We start from the raw sequence: 13,868 nt of genomic DNA, 5'->3' as shown, positions 1-13,868 counted from the left end.
ATGGCTTTAACAGACACTTTGCCACCCAGGGTCACATTTTCATAGAACAGCTCATCATGCTGTTTTAGTCTGTGTGTGTTCTGAAGAATAGGTCTCCGGCCTAGCTGGCGCTCCTCACAAACAGTGTGTAATACAGATTCTAAATCATCAAAATCATCCTCTTTGGGGGCGATTTCAGGCCTAACACTTGCCCCCTCCACATGTAGGCCATCTAGTTTCCCAGCTGCTGGGTGGCTGATTCAGGCCCCCTCACTCTGACAGACACGGCCCTGGGGCATTGAGTCCGTGTGTGGTCGCCAGCATGGCAGATGAAACATAGCTGATGGGCTCTACAGTGGTGATACGTAGAGTGTTCAGTGTCACCACAAATCACGCAAGGCACAATTTTGTGTGTTTGGTTCCGGGGAACCCTTACATCATCCTTAGCAGGCAGCTTTGCTTGTCGAGGCTGTCCCTCCAGGACTTTCTCTAACAGGGCTATCACATGATCAAGACGATCAGTAGGTGGTTTTGCATGAAGGTCGGTAAGTGATGCTGAGGTAGAGGTTGGTGATGGTGTAATACACTTACTGTTGCCTGTCGCCTGCTGCACATTAGGACTCACCTCCTGTTGCTGAAAACTCAAGGCACTGACTGCACTAAACTGAGGGGTGCACTTCCAGTCCTTGCCATGCTCCAGCAATTTCTCGTGCACATCAGCAACCGTCCACTGCTGCAGGGGCTTGCACTTGAAAATAAGAGACAGTTCTGAGTCTGGACAGTGGCGGATAAACATAGCAGTCAGCTCCTTTGTCAGATATGCAAAGGACTTATTTTGTCTCTTCAGACAGTCTTCTGTCACCTCCATGGCTCTGTTCAACCTGAGCCAGTAATCAAACGGTGTTTCACCTGAGTTGGGTAGTGTTGCATAAAAGTCAGCTAAAGGCATGCTTGAACAGGCAGTGTCACTGAAGTGCTGCTTTAAGATCTCAAAAATGGGCTCTGGGCCCCTCTCAAGACACACCGATGGCTTACTACGTATGCCCACCTTGACTATTTCTTGTGCCCTCCCCAGCAGTTTACTTAGCACATCATCGGCTTGTTCAGCAACTGGTACCCCTCTTCTCTTAAAAAAAGTCATCATCATTTCCTCCCTTTCCTGAACACTGCATGTATCACAGCCATCCCCTCTAAAACACACAGGTTCTTTAACATCAGACTTTACAATCACATTCAATAGTGAGGGTTCAGATAACACATTATTGGCAGACCCAACAACACTGTTTCCCACTCCAGAGCCCAACCGAGATTCAAGACAAGAGGCAATGCTTTCCCCAATAGAAAACCCAATTTGCGTTGCAATCTCTGCATAAAGGTTCTCTTTTGTGGGACTGGTTTCTGATCTAGTATTTTGTAGATCATCACAGTTCCCAACAATAGGGTTTTCATTTAACTCAGCAAGGACAGGCTTAGGTGTGGAGGAAACTGGGGCTGTCAGCAACCTTGATCTGCCTCTGCCATATGAGTGCAGAGGGGTAAAACCAACTGCCCCCCTTCCCCTGCCAAAACTGGGAAAATCTGCCATGGCTCAGCAATGTGTCCCTCCCTTTTTCTTTTTTTTTTTAACTCTCCAAAAAAAAGCACAGAGCCCCGCCCCGATGTCTCTAAAGAACGCAGAAAATGGCGGGACTAAGAAAAGCCAGTCTCCCGCGACTTTTCCACCTTCCAGGAAGTAGACGGCCCCCGTTGCGGTCGCAGGATAGCAGGAGCTGGGGTCACGGCACCAGTGTAACCGGTTTCTGCTTCATCCCGCTGCAACAGTTCGGCCCAAACAGACTCCTCGACTCTGCGTTGTGTAGTGTTTTTAAAAAGACAAGGAGTCGCTGATCGATCGTTGCCACTTTATTTCCTGAATGGAAACAACGGTGTATTATCAGTGCACAGGCTCGCCACACACCACTCTGCACAGCACACTCTCGTATGGCTACGGCAGACTGGCAGCGATTACTGCAGCAATATTACAATTTCTAATATACAATACAATAACAGCAACAACAAATGATGTACCTGAATGGAAACAACGGTGTATTATCAGTGCACAGGCTCGCCACACACCACTCCGCACAGCACACTACGGCAGAACATCTCATTAGCATTTCGCTTTAGCATACAGTTTCACATATTAATAAACAAATGAAAAGTACATAAAACTGGTGTTGGGCATGTGTCCACTAAGCACTTATTACACTCGATGCTCATCAGCTAATCAAACATGTTTTATGTGTCTGTACTACTTAGCTATCTTGTGTGCGGAACAATACAACTCACCTCTCGTATGGCTACGGCAGACTGGCAGCGATTACTGCAGCCAGCCTCACCTAACCAGCCACACCGAGAGGGGGGGGGCTGTTTCCCCATTACACTGATATTTGTGGCAAGTGGAATAATACCACATAAACACTGTTACACTCCCACAGTTGATTTTTTCACACCAAGCTGCTTGCCTATTGTAGATTCACTCTTCCATTGATCAGTGAGCTTTGATCAGTGGTTGTTGATCAATGGACATGAGAATTCGCATAATTATGATTATGAACTGACCTCCCAGCCCATTGTTCCTTCAGTGGGCTGGTTTCAGTCATTATGCAAGTGTACTGATTGGGAAACCTGCAGTCAGCTGAGACTGAAGAAGTCACTTGGATGAGTGACAAAACGTTTCTCCCGATGAAAATGCTATGTCCAGATGAACAGAAAAAAACTTTTGGGAATTTACTTACCTGGACGATTGAGCATGCATCAAGACGTTACCAGCTGTTTATTAAAAACAGTAACACAGGCTACTGTGGGCCACAGCCAACCAGAGATGGGCAGTAACACGTTCTCTAGCATATCGAGACTATCTCTCCACACCGTTACATATTCCATATGTACGGGGTATGACCCCCCTTGGTCGTGGTGTGTGGATATTTCTTTAAGACACTCTGGCACACCCGGCTATGCTCCACAACTTACATATAAAACAGCTGTGCAGACGTGACACCAGTGATCATTTGATCTCCACTTGTTGTGTGTGTGTGCGAAAGAATGCTTACCTTGAGAGTACTGTGTGTGTGCGTCTATTGGAGCGTGCTTCGGCATCCTTCGTGGGCGATGTATTTCTTCCTTCTAGGTCCCCTGGTAGCCCCGGTATTCCCCTGGTATCCCTTAGCTTGGTTCCCCCTAGCTGGCCCTTGCTTCCCCTATGTTGGTCCCCCTTCCCCAGCATATCGCCTCGAAAAAAAAAAAACAGGCTTATGCGCTGGTCGGACCATGCTGTGCAGCTGCCGGCTAGCGAGTAGCTCGGCTACAGTGTGGAAACGCGGCAGGGACACGGCTTCAGTGTTCAAGCATACGCTGTCGCCTTGGCACTGTGCAGCTCGGCTGCTAAGTGTGTTAACACAGAGGGGATACGGCTTCAGCGTTCCAAACGTTCGCTGTTGGCCTGCTTAACACTGTGGGAATAAACAGTGGGGAATTATGCTATGGTTCATGCCAGCTATCGTTAGCCGGCCTGCGAGTAGCATTCCAGCCGGTTAGCCTGCCTGACGTGTTGCCCGCAGCTCGCGGGTTAACGCGGGCAGCAGGGCTCCGCTCGTAGCTCGGCTGCATTGGGGAAATGTGTCAGAGTTCCAAGGATATGCTTTTACCTGTCAGCACTGTGACACAGGAGCTAATAAACAGTGGAAGGGGAGTTCAGGTTGCGGCTAGGGCCGGCTGGAATGTGCAGAAAATAGGTTTAAATGTTAAACTAATTTATTCAAGTCAGAGAATGTTGCATATAATTAAATTTTTGCTTGATGCATAAAGTTAAAAGAGTAAAACTAATAAAACAAGTTTTAAAAAGAGACTTTTCCATTTGATTTGATTACATTTTGTATGATGGGTTATGCAGATAAAGTAGAATTGGGCTGAAAGATCTATCGCTTTATCACCTATTCAGGTTGTAAATCGTGTTTTTAAAAAGTAACTAAGTAACTAAGTAATTAATTACTTTTGAAAATAAGTAATCAGTAAAGTAATGGGATTACTTTTTGGGGGAAGTAATCGGTAATTAGTTACTGATTACTTTTTTCAAGTAACTTGACCAACACTGCAGCCAACACCAAAAAAACAGGAAAAAACATGCTCTTCTGAATTAAAACAAACCCCCACTTACTCTCTGCCCCAACTTGTGCTCCTTTTCCCCGCACACACCAACGACAACACTCTCTAACATCCACCCCCCAAACACTATCAGTCAAACCACACACATGCTCTCCTCAAGACTCTCTGTCATAGGTAGCTTATCTGACAGGCCGATTACTGATTCAAGACACTCAGTAAATCACATTGCTACCGGTGTGGATCAACTATGCCATAAGTGAGTGGCAATTCTGAACACAAAACACTGATAACACAACGGTCAACTAACTTGTAACCCAGTCTGTTACAATATAAATGTGGAGGTGCTATTAACATGTTTTGTTATAAAGGGCAGCTTACTGCCTTTAGCCTCATTCATGAGCATTACTAATTGTCTTCCAAAATCCAGAAGTCTGTGATGTGTTTCATAGTTTTGACAAAGCCTTTGACAGCTAAACGTAACATGACCAAAACACCAACATAAAAAAACAACTGACATGAATCATATGTTAACCTTACTTATTTTTATTTTATTAACATGAACATTCTAACAGACAGCTGTTACTTAGAATACAGTTGAATAACTATTAAAAAAAAGATGATTTAATATTTCGAGACAGTTAAAACTAATATTAGTTTTAACTCAAAATTCACAGTTAAAAAATTCCAACTCATATGAACACCAGATAATAGAGATAAAGATAAAGTGCTCTGTAGTTTTCTCAGTATCAGTCTCGTCCATTTCAATCCTGTTTTTCATCTTTAATCCAGCAGTTCTGCGCTCTGGAAACAAACAGCATTCACTTATCTTGTGCACAATATCGTGCCAACATTACATTATATCGAGTAATGCCCATGTTAAACTGTGACTGTCACCAGGTAACATGGGTGTGTTTCTTGAATCAGCAGAAGTGTTAAACAGCTGACAGGTGACCAGGATGTATGCAGGTAAACTGAGGCTCTGTCGAGCTGATTGGTTGTGTCGTGAGGAAAATGTTGGCTCATTATTTATATGACTGAAATATAGAGACAGTAGACCAGGCAGAATTTCAATTAAAATAATTTAATTGTTGTCTGAGGATAATATTGAGAGATATATGTATTTGTTGGAGCTGGAGAGGATGGAGACCTTTTTTGCTGAGTGTTTAATCTTGTTAAACCACATGATGAACCACTGACAGAAAGAGACAACCATTCTGTTATCGTCCTGAGTTTTCGGACTCAGTGGTTTTGTTTTGATTATTATTATCTTTTCATTTTGGTGTTATTCTGGTTAAGATTTTCTAGTTCTTAGGTTTTGGGTTATGTGCTCCCTCGGTTTTTTCGTGTCTAGTCTTTCCTGCCAATGTGTTTCTATCTGTACTGTTTTGTTTATTTATTTATAAAGCAAGTTTAATTACAACAAAGTGTTGGCCAAAGTGCTGTACAAAGATATAAATTACACAATAAAATTATTTTTTGCAAATTTAGTGTGTTGGGCACCTGGGTTCAGTTTACTTTGAAGGTCTTTGTCTCATGTCAGTGTATTCTGTTTTGCTTACCTTGCCTTGTCCTGCCAAATTAGTTCCAGCTGTGTTTCCACCTGTTCCCTCATGTTCCTGCCTGTGTGTATGTCCTCCAGTGCTCGTTGTTGCCTCATACCCGTGTGTGTGTGTTTCCCTCCATGCTTCTCGTCCCTAGTCTCTTTTCTCAAGGTTTCTCACTATTTAGCATTGGTATTGGTTTGTTATTGCAAGTTTATTGTTTATGGAGTTTTTCTGCAACTGCAGTAAAGCAGCCTCTTTGAGTTTATTCCTCCGTCTGACTGTCCTGCATTTGGTTCCTAGATCCACGCCACAGCCGAATCATGACACGTTGGTGAAAATAAGAATCTGCGGATGCAACATATGGAACTGTCAGCTGACTGTTAGCAGAGCTAACGAAATTACCGAAAAGAATGGAGCACTTTAGCGAACACGTTCTATGCTGACAACCTGAGCACACATGTGAAGATTACGCCACTACATTCAATATCAAAACAATATTTAAAGTGTAGTTGGTGACAGAAAAATTTTAAAACTTTTACTTACAGTTTAGATCACCACCACCATTGCTGCTTGTGAATTGAAATGATGTATTATTGTAGGGTCTACCTTACAGTATAAAACACCTTGAGGCAACTGTTGTTATGATTTGGCGCTATATAAATAAAATTGAATTGAAATGCATTCTGGGATACCTGGCTGCCTCAAGTCCACACTACCACCAGTTCATAGCAATTAATTATCTTGGAACCTTGGTCAATTAAGGGTTAAACTGTTGTTAAACATCAGCCGTTCTGCTGTAACAACAATGGTTTGTGGAAACTAAAGTCAACTATTGAAGAACACTGTTCACATCTGGGTTCTTTCTCATCCATGGTAAAAGCTGCTGCTCAGACTCTTTGGTTATTTTTTGACCAATATTTGACTTTTTATGCTCACATCAAGGTTGTGACCTATTTGCTTTTTCCATTTAAGAAATATGGCTAAAGTCAAGACTGTTGTCTCCAAAGCTGAATTGGACATGCTTGTTCATGATCATTTCATGTCTCTTTTTTACCCGTCTTATCACATTGAATTTTATGATGAGTTTTAGATCAACAACGGTGTAGTTTGTGATCAAGGTGATGCTGTAACAATATCAACCCAAAGATCTTGCAACTCATACCATCAGTAAAAAGAATTCTTTATTGACTTGTTTATTAATATTTAAAAATTAATTGAAGAGGTGGAAATAATACAAATAACTACTACCAGGCAATTATATTTATTTACTCAGAAAAGTGGAAAAATTATAAAACTTTTTCACCGTGCCAGTGGCTGCTGGTTGGTTTCTAGGTGACTGAGTAAACAAAGAGATAACACTCTTCAGTCTCAAACACAAATAAAAGAAGATTTAAAGACACAGGTTGATGCTCCGGTTGTATTTAGGCTGAGGTTGTGGTTTAGTCTTTATTCTTTGTTTTCTTCAGTTAATAGAGGTATGTGTCATTTAGCCAGAACCAAACCAGAAGTCCAGTTTCCATCTGAGACCTTTGTGAAACCCACAGAAGTCTTGTTAGCATGTGAATGTCCTCTGGTCTGAGGTGCTGGGGGGACCAGTTAGAGACCAGCAGCTGGACATCAGTGGTTGGACTGGTGGACTACTTCAGTGAAGAGTAGACGACATCTGGCTCTGGTTTAAAGTCTGAACACAAACACAAACAGTTAGAACAACAGGAAACACGATTACAAGCTTTTTAGTTCAGTAAAGAACTCCAATCTCCACCTCTCTGCATCACACACAGTCCCAGTTCAGACTTTACTGGGAACCAGCTCAGATACAAATCACAGAGCTTCCATTCTGTTCACACTTTAGCTGCTTCTTCAAACCTAGAGCTCACAGATCTGTGCTGATCTTTAACTTTGATCACATGATTTCTTCTAGTTTGTTTCTTCTCTCAGCTTCAGTTTTTACTTTGAATTTTTACTTTGAATTTATTCCCTCTGCATTCCCTGTCTGTTCTCCCTCTGTTCCCTGGAGCTTATCTGTCATATTAGGGATTAGTTTAGAGTTGCAGCCTGAGCTTTAGGTTCACAGTTACATTTATATACACTGAACCCATTAATAGAAACTTTGTTCAATACAAACATCCACAAGAGGAACATGAGGCATATGACAAAAAAAAATAAGAAACACCAGAACAGGTCCTCTGTAAACAAAGATTATCACCATTTTTTCTTCTTCTTTACATTTCAATAGAAACTGGCTTCTGTCAGGTTCTGTTTGTACTGTCCAAAGTGTTTCTTACTTATGAAAAAGTAGACAAAAACGTTTTCTAGAACATTATCACAAAAACATTATATTTAGTGTGACACAAAATACACTAAGTGTAGGAGCTAGTTTTATTCTGAGAGGAATAAAGAGGAACACACATCTGTAACTGCCCTCACTTCCTGCTGCTCATATCTCATTAAAGGAGCAGGTCAGTTATTCAGGAAATACTTTTCCATTAGTACCTACTCAGGTTAGCTCGCCACAGCTGTCAGGGTTTTCCATTAGGTCATAGTAACTGGTATCCGGTACTTTTTTAGTATCTACTGCACTGTGATACTATCCAAGGCCATCTGAAAATATCATGTCAACAAACTGCATGCCACCGATTGGACTGTCAGTGCCGTCCCTCGATGAGTCTTGAGAGCGTCACACCATTTGTGAAACCCAGAAATTGAAATAGCAAAGAAAAAACAACGCTGTGGTCCCCAAGTCTGACGAAAAGCCACAGACCGAGCAGCAGGTCTATTATGGCCTTGTTACCCACCTTTGTTGCGATGACCACTCACATTAGACTATAATGTGAGTCTAGTACCATCATAGTCTATGGTACTAGACTATAATGAAAAAATTACTTGATCCAAATCAAATCTTGTTGAGTCGATCTGAGTCGGTACTAACGCAAACGATTTTTTTTGTGTGACAGTGATGAGAAGTCTGTTTCACAAGTCCTGATGCGGTTAGCTTAGCTTAGCATGGTGAATGGAAACAAGGTGAGCAGATAACTTTTCTCCGTCCAAAGTGAAAGATAAAAAGCAGCTGTACCTGGACCACGTTCTGATGGTTTTTAGTCAATAACTGACATATTCAGTTCTCTGTGACAAATCAAAAGCAGCTGGTTCACTCTCTGTAGAATAAAACACATTAAAATTATTGCAGGTACAACTGCAACAGCGTTGTGATATTATTGCAATACAGCCACATAAATAAGTTTTATTATTTAATATTAATTACTTTTATGCACCTTTTTACAGTTTTTCTTCTTTTTTTGCCAACAAGCACACAGAAAAGCGAGGTGTCTCTAAGAACAAGAAAGGTGCACAACCACGAAGCTGCCATTATTTCCACACTGATGCGCTTCACCACAAAGCTCAAAGCAAACATGTTCTCACAGCATGAACACTATTATTAGCCAAAAGAGAAGTGTCTTGTGCTTCTGAGTATATGTAGCTGGTGTTATGAAGAGGTGATTCTTCATTATCATGAAAACACACTGCAGGTTGCTGTGACTCACACAAAATTTTGCTAAAGACAAAAAACATTAACAAATTAATTTTGTTCATTTTGAAAGTAACGTTTACTGGGTGTTTTAGGAGAAAGAATAAAAAAATATGATTTTGGTTGTTAAATTCAGTTTTGCGTTCAGAGAGAACAGAGAGAGCAGAGAAGCCGGGAAAAGTTTTTGATGCATAAAATATAGGAAATACAGGCGTAAGTGACCAACCACACTCACAGAGCTGTCAGCGTTCATCATCAGGCTGAAGCTTTAACACATTAGGATGTCACAGAAACGACAAAATTATTAACTTTATTAAAGTCCGGCTAAGAATTTAAATAAAGACGCTGAGAAGGAATTTAAAATGATCTTTAACTCCAAATGATGTCTACATGATCCTTCCTGTTTTTAAAATGAACAATCCTGAGACTCACCTTCGAGTTTCCTGTGAACACATCGTCTCACCAGCAGAACCAGTAACACCAGTAGAACCACAAAAAAGAATGATCCAACAAATGACAACACAGAGAGAACAGCAGCAGAGGTGGATGTAGATGGAGGTGTGGATGTAGATGGAGGTGTGGATGTAGGTGGAGGTGTGGATGTAGGTGGAGGTGTGGTGGTGTGTTCCCCTAAAATAAAGCAAACACAGTCATTAAGTTGTCGTCACATTGTGAATGTTGAAAGCTGCAGAAACACAGACAGGTGAGTGTGTCACCTGTGACAGTGATCCAGCTGGATGGAGACTCTCCATGACCGCTGATGTCACACTTGTAGAGGCCTTCATCAGACCTGGAAACATGCTGGATGGTCATGTGACCTGTTGACTCATTCCCAATGACGATGCCATCTTTATAGAAAGCAGCTGGGAGGTTGGAGGGAGTGGTCTTTGTTTTACAGAGCAGAGTGACGTCATCTCCCTCCATCACAGGGAGGACAGGACTCTGCAGGATCACTGATCCACCTCAACACAGAGACAAACTACAGCATTTCATCCATTTACACACAGCTTTATCAACACTAACTCCACACACTCAGCTTACCAGTGACTGTCAGGTTAACCATGTTACTGATGGGACCCTCTCTGGACTCACACCAGTAAACTCCACTGTCATGAGGCATCATCAAAGTGATCTTACAGGAAGAATCAGCTGGCTTTCCCCACCCATCTCCACACTGAGCCCTCTGTCTTGCATTTGTCTTTCTCCTCAGAGTCCATCCAGCAGAGCTGTCGTCCTCCTCACAGCTCAGAGACACAAAGTCTCCTTCAAAGAACTGAGAGCTGCTGGGACTCACAGTCAGACGAGCTGTGAGGGTTAAAATAAAAAACCAACAATGTGATACAAGAATATAAAAGGTGTTTTCTGGATTACTTATTTCATTTAGTTTTATATTTGAGCTCCATAGTGAAACATGAACCCAATCACATCATATCAGTGAGCATTTGTCAGGTTTAAACTGTGACAGAAGAAGGTTACTGACCTTGGTTTGTTGTGCAGCTCAGCAGTGAGATCAGAACTAAAGAGAAATGACACTCAGGTTGATTTGAGGTGAACATAAAGAACAACTCCACACAAACAGCTGACAAACACACAACGTTGTCTCTCTGATATATCTGCTCATTTTCTATTTGATGCCAAGTTTGAAGAAAAAAATGATAAAAAGTGTTTAAATGGTAGAAGGTCCATCCACATCCATCCTCTTAACGACTTAACCATGAGGGAGAATAAAAGTATTTGAGTGGCCAGTAGAAAACATTAATCACCAGCTGATGTTTGGAATGACTACCACTACACCTCTGTGACACTTGTACCGTTAAATATAATTTATGGATCACTTAGCTTCATTAACATTTCTCAACAAATCCAAACCTTTCTGGAAAACCTGTATGGATATTAAAGTATTTGCATAGGTTGGAGTCTTCACTGCTTTCTAAACAAGTTTGATCTAAAATATAGTTCTTACAGTGATCATAATGATTACAATCATGTGAACTGAATACACAGATTTTATAGAAAATATCCACTACTTATAACAACCCAGTGAAGTCATGTGTCCACTGTGCAGCTGTGTTGATATAGTGAGTGAATGATTTGATCTTTTCACTGCCTGCTGTGTTTCCTCGACTCCTGAGCAAAGATAAAGAGTCAGTTCAGACCTGCAGTTGGTCCTCGTGGTGTTTGAACTTGAATTCAGCCTGATTTGTTTTTCATGTCTTCTCCTCCATCATCAGTTATCAGGAGAGCAGACAGTCAAAGTACAAGAATTCAAACAAACACAGAGATTCTACTTACAGAGCAGACACAGCACAGATGTTTCCTTCATCGTCCTTCTCACTCATTTGAGCTTTTTTTCATTTCTGTCACTGACACCAAGTAAAGCCCGCCCTCTTCCTCTGAGCAGGAGGAAGAGGGCGGGCTTTACTCGCCTCTGAACATAAATCACTGAGACCCCAACAATCAAATGATTTCCTTTGAGTGAGCACTTGGCGACAGTGGTAAGGAAAAACTCATTTAATAGGAAGAACCCTCCAACAGAACCAGGGTCAGGGAGGGGTAGACAGCTGCCTTGATTGGTTGGGGGTGAGGCATAGAAGACGGGGCAAAAAGAATTGCTGTGGAAGGATGCCAGAATTGATAACGACTAAATCGATATTAGATATTAATGTGCTGAATTGGAACCACAAACTAATGTGAATCAAGTTTATCTGTTTTGACACATCTAAAAGTGCTGCAGCATCAAGATAGCCCCAAATAACCTGATGCTTTCTTGTAGGAGTGCCTGTAGCTCAGGAGGAAGAACAGGTTATCTACTAATTTGAAGGTTGTTAGTTTATTGGTGTTGGGTGGATAAAACCATCCGCGACGCTCTGAGATCCCGCACCGCTGCCTACAACACGGGACTCGCGGCGGGGGACATGTGTAACATAGTTAATTAGAGTTGAAGTTAAATCCCGCTAAATGGGACATTGGTGCCACCTACTGTTGAAAAAGTCACCCTGCAACATTCACAAAGGGCAAGGGATTCTGGGTAATTCTCAGAATAATGGAGGATTCCTGCGAGGTAAGGAATGCGCAAATGTCGTGGGGAGGAAAAATAATATCGCAGGCTGTTAAAGTAATACAGTCTGACCCGATTATTTTTGTTGTTTATACATCATTTGTTGCGGGTCATTTCTCCAGTCTTTATGTTGAACTGAGTGCACGTTTATGTGAGATTTATTTATTGGGAGGAGAGGAAACAAAATGGGAGCATAGTTAGCTAACTCTGTTGTTGCTTTCCCGTTTAGATTTTGTGCTGATTGCCCACGACATTAAAAAGAGAGCATTCTAACCATTGCCTTTTTGTTGTGAATGCAGGTATGTGACTGTGCCACACTGTTTAGAGAATTTACATTGTTTCATGTACATCTTTAAAATATATTTCTATATTCCTTTCATTTGGGAAATTTAACAGGCAATGTTAATGGTGTTGAAGTTTTTCTATTTTGGTTGTATAAATTTACCACTATACGATCACACTGCAAGTGGAAATGTAATCCTGAGAATAATGGAGGATTCCTGCGAGATTTTGTGCTGATTGCGCACGACATTAAAAAGAGAGCATTCTAACCATTGCCTTTGTGTTGTGAATGCAGACCAGAGAAGACCCTACACAGAGGTCACATTGGTGCCGTGACTTGTTCGTGACGCTGCTGAATCGGGCTGGTGTCTTCTCATCGCAGCATCATCGTGGAGCATCAGCTTCCTTATTGTTTAGCCTGTTGGGTAACGGAATCAAACTTTGGGGACTGTTGGACATACTTTTATATTGGCTTTGTATATTGCCATATTGTATTAAGTCCACCTTAGCTCTATTAATATCCTGCTAGATATGGATCTAAGTGACTCTGATGACACCCCAAATGTGACTCCCCTTGTTGTGGGTAGGGGTAGAGGGTTCACAACTGTTCCTTTTTCACTGGGTGACTGTCGGGTGGGGCATAGAGCAGCAGATAGTTCTTGTGAGCTTGTGGCTGAGTCGCAGTCAGTACAGTGCACTAAGTCATCTACCTCAGACCCCCCAATAACTGATGTGAGTCTAGTCGACCAAATGAGTGACATTGTGCAGCAAATTGGGCAACGCCTGGCTGATAGCATTCTGTCACACCTGACTACGCCATACACTTCGAGCCCTGCATCTGCTACATATACATGTCCTGAGGTGGCACATGAAACAACAGATCTCCCCTCCAGCCGCTCACTAGATCTCTCTCAAGTCCAGCTGGTGGCTCCACGACAGGTTAAAGACCCACCTGTGTTTTGGGGGGAGAGTTCGGACTCATTGTCTGTTGATGAGTGGCAGGAAGCCATGCAGAGTTTTATAAAGAAGAGTGGCATTCTTCGAGAAAACCAAGCTGAGGAGATTTTGATGCATCTGAGAGGCAGGGCAAAAGATGTTGTGAAATTTGGTGTGAGGAATGGTGGAATTGATGTCCAGCATAATCCACAAGCTATCTACAGATTTCTGCACAAACATTTTAGTTCCACCCAGTGCTCGTCTGTGCCCCTGGCTGACTTTTATTCCACCCTACCGAAGGACCGAGAGGATCCATATGAGTATTGGCTGAGGCTGAACAAGGCTGCTGATGTTGTTGGCAACTGTCTTAAGGAGCAGGGGAAATCTTTTGAGAACTCTG

The sequence above is a fragment of the Simochromis diagramma genome, unplaced genomic scaffold, assembly GCF_900408965.1.
Source record: "Simochromis diagramma unplaced genomic scaffold, fSimDia1.1 OVJJ01000275.1, whole genome shotgun sequence".
Taxonomy (NCBI): domain Eukaryota; kingdom Metazoa; phylum Chordata; class Actinopteri; order Cichliformes; family Cichlidae; genus Simochromis; species Simochromis diagramma.
The sequence above is the reverse complement of the archived record's forward strand: the minus strand, read 5'-3'. Positions refer to the sequence as shown.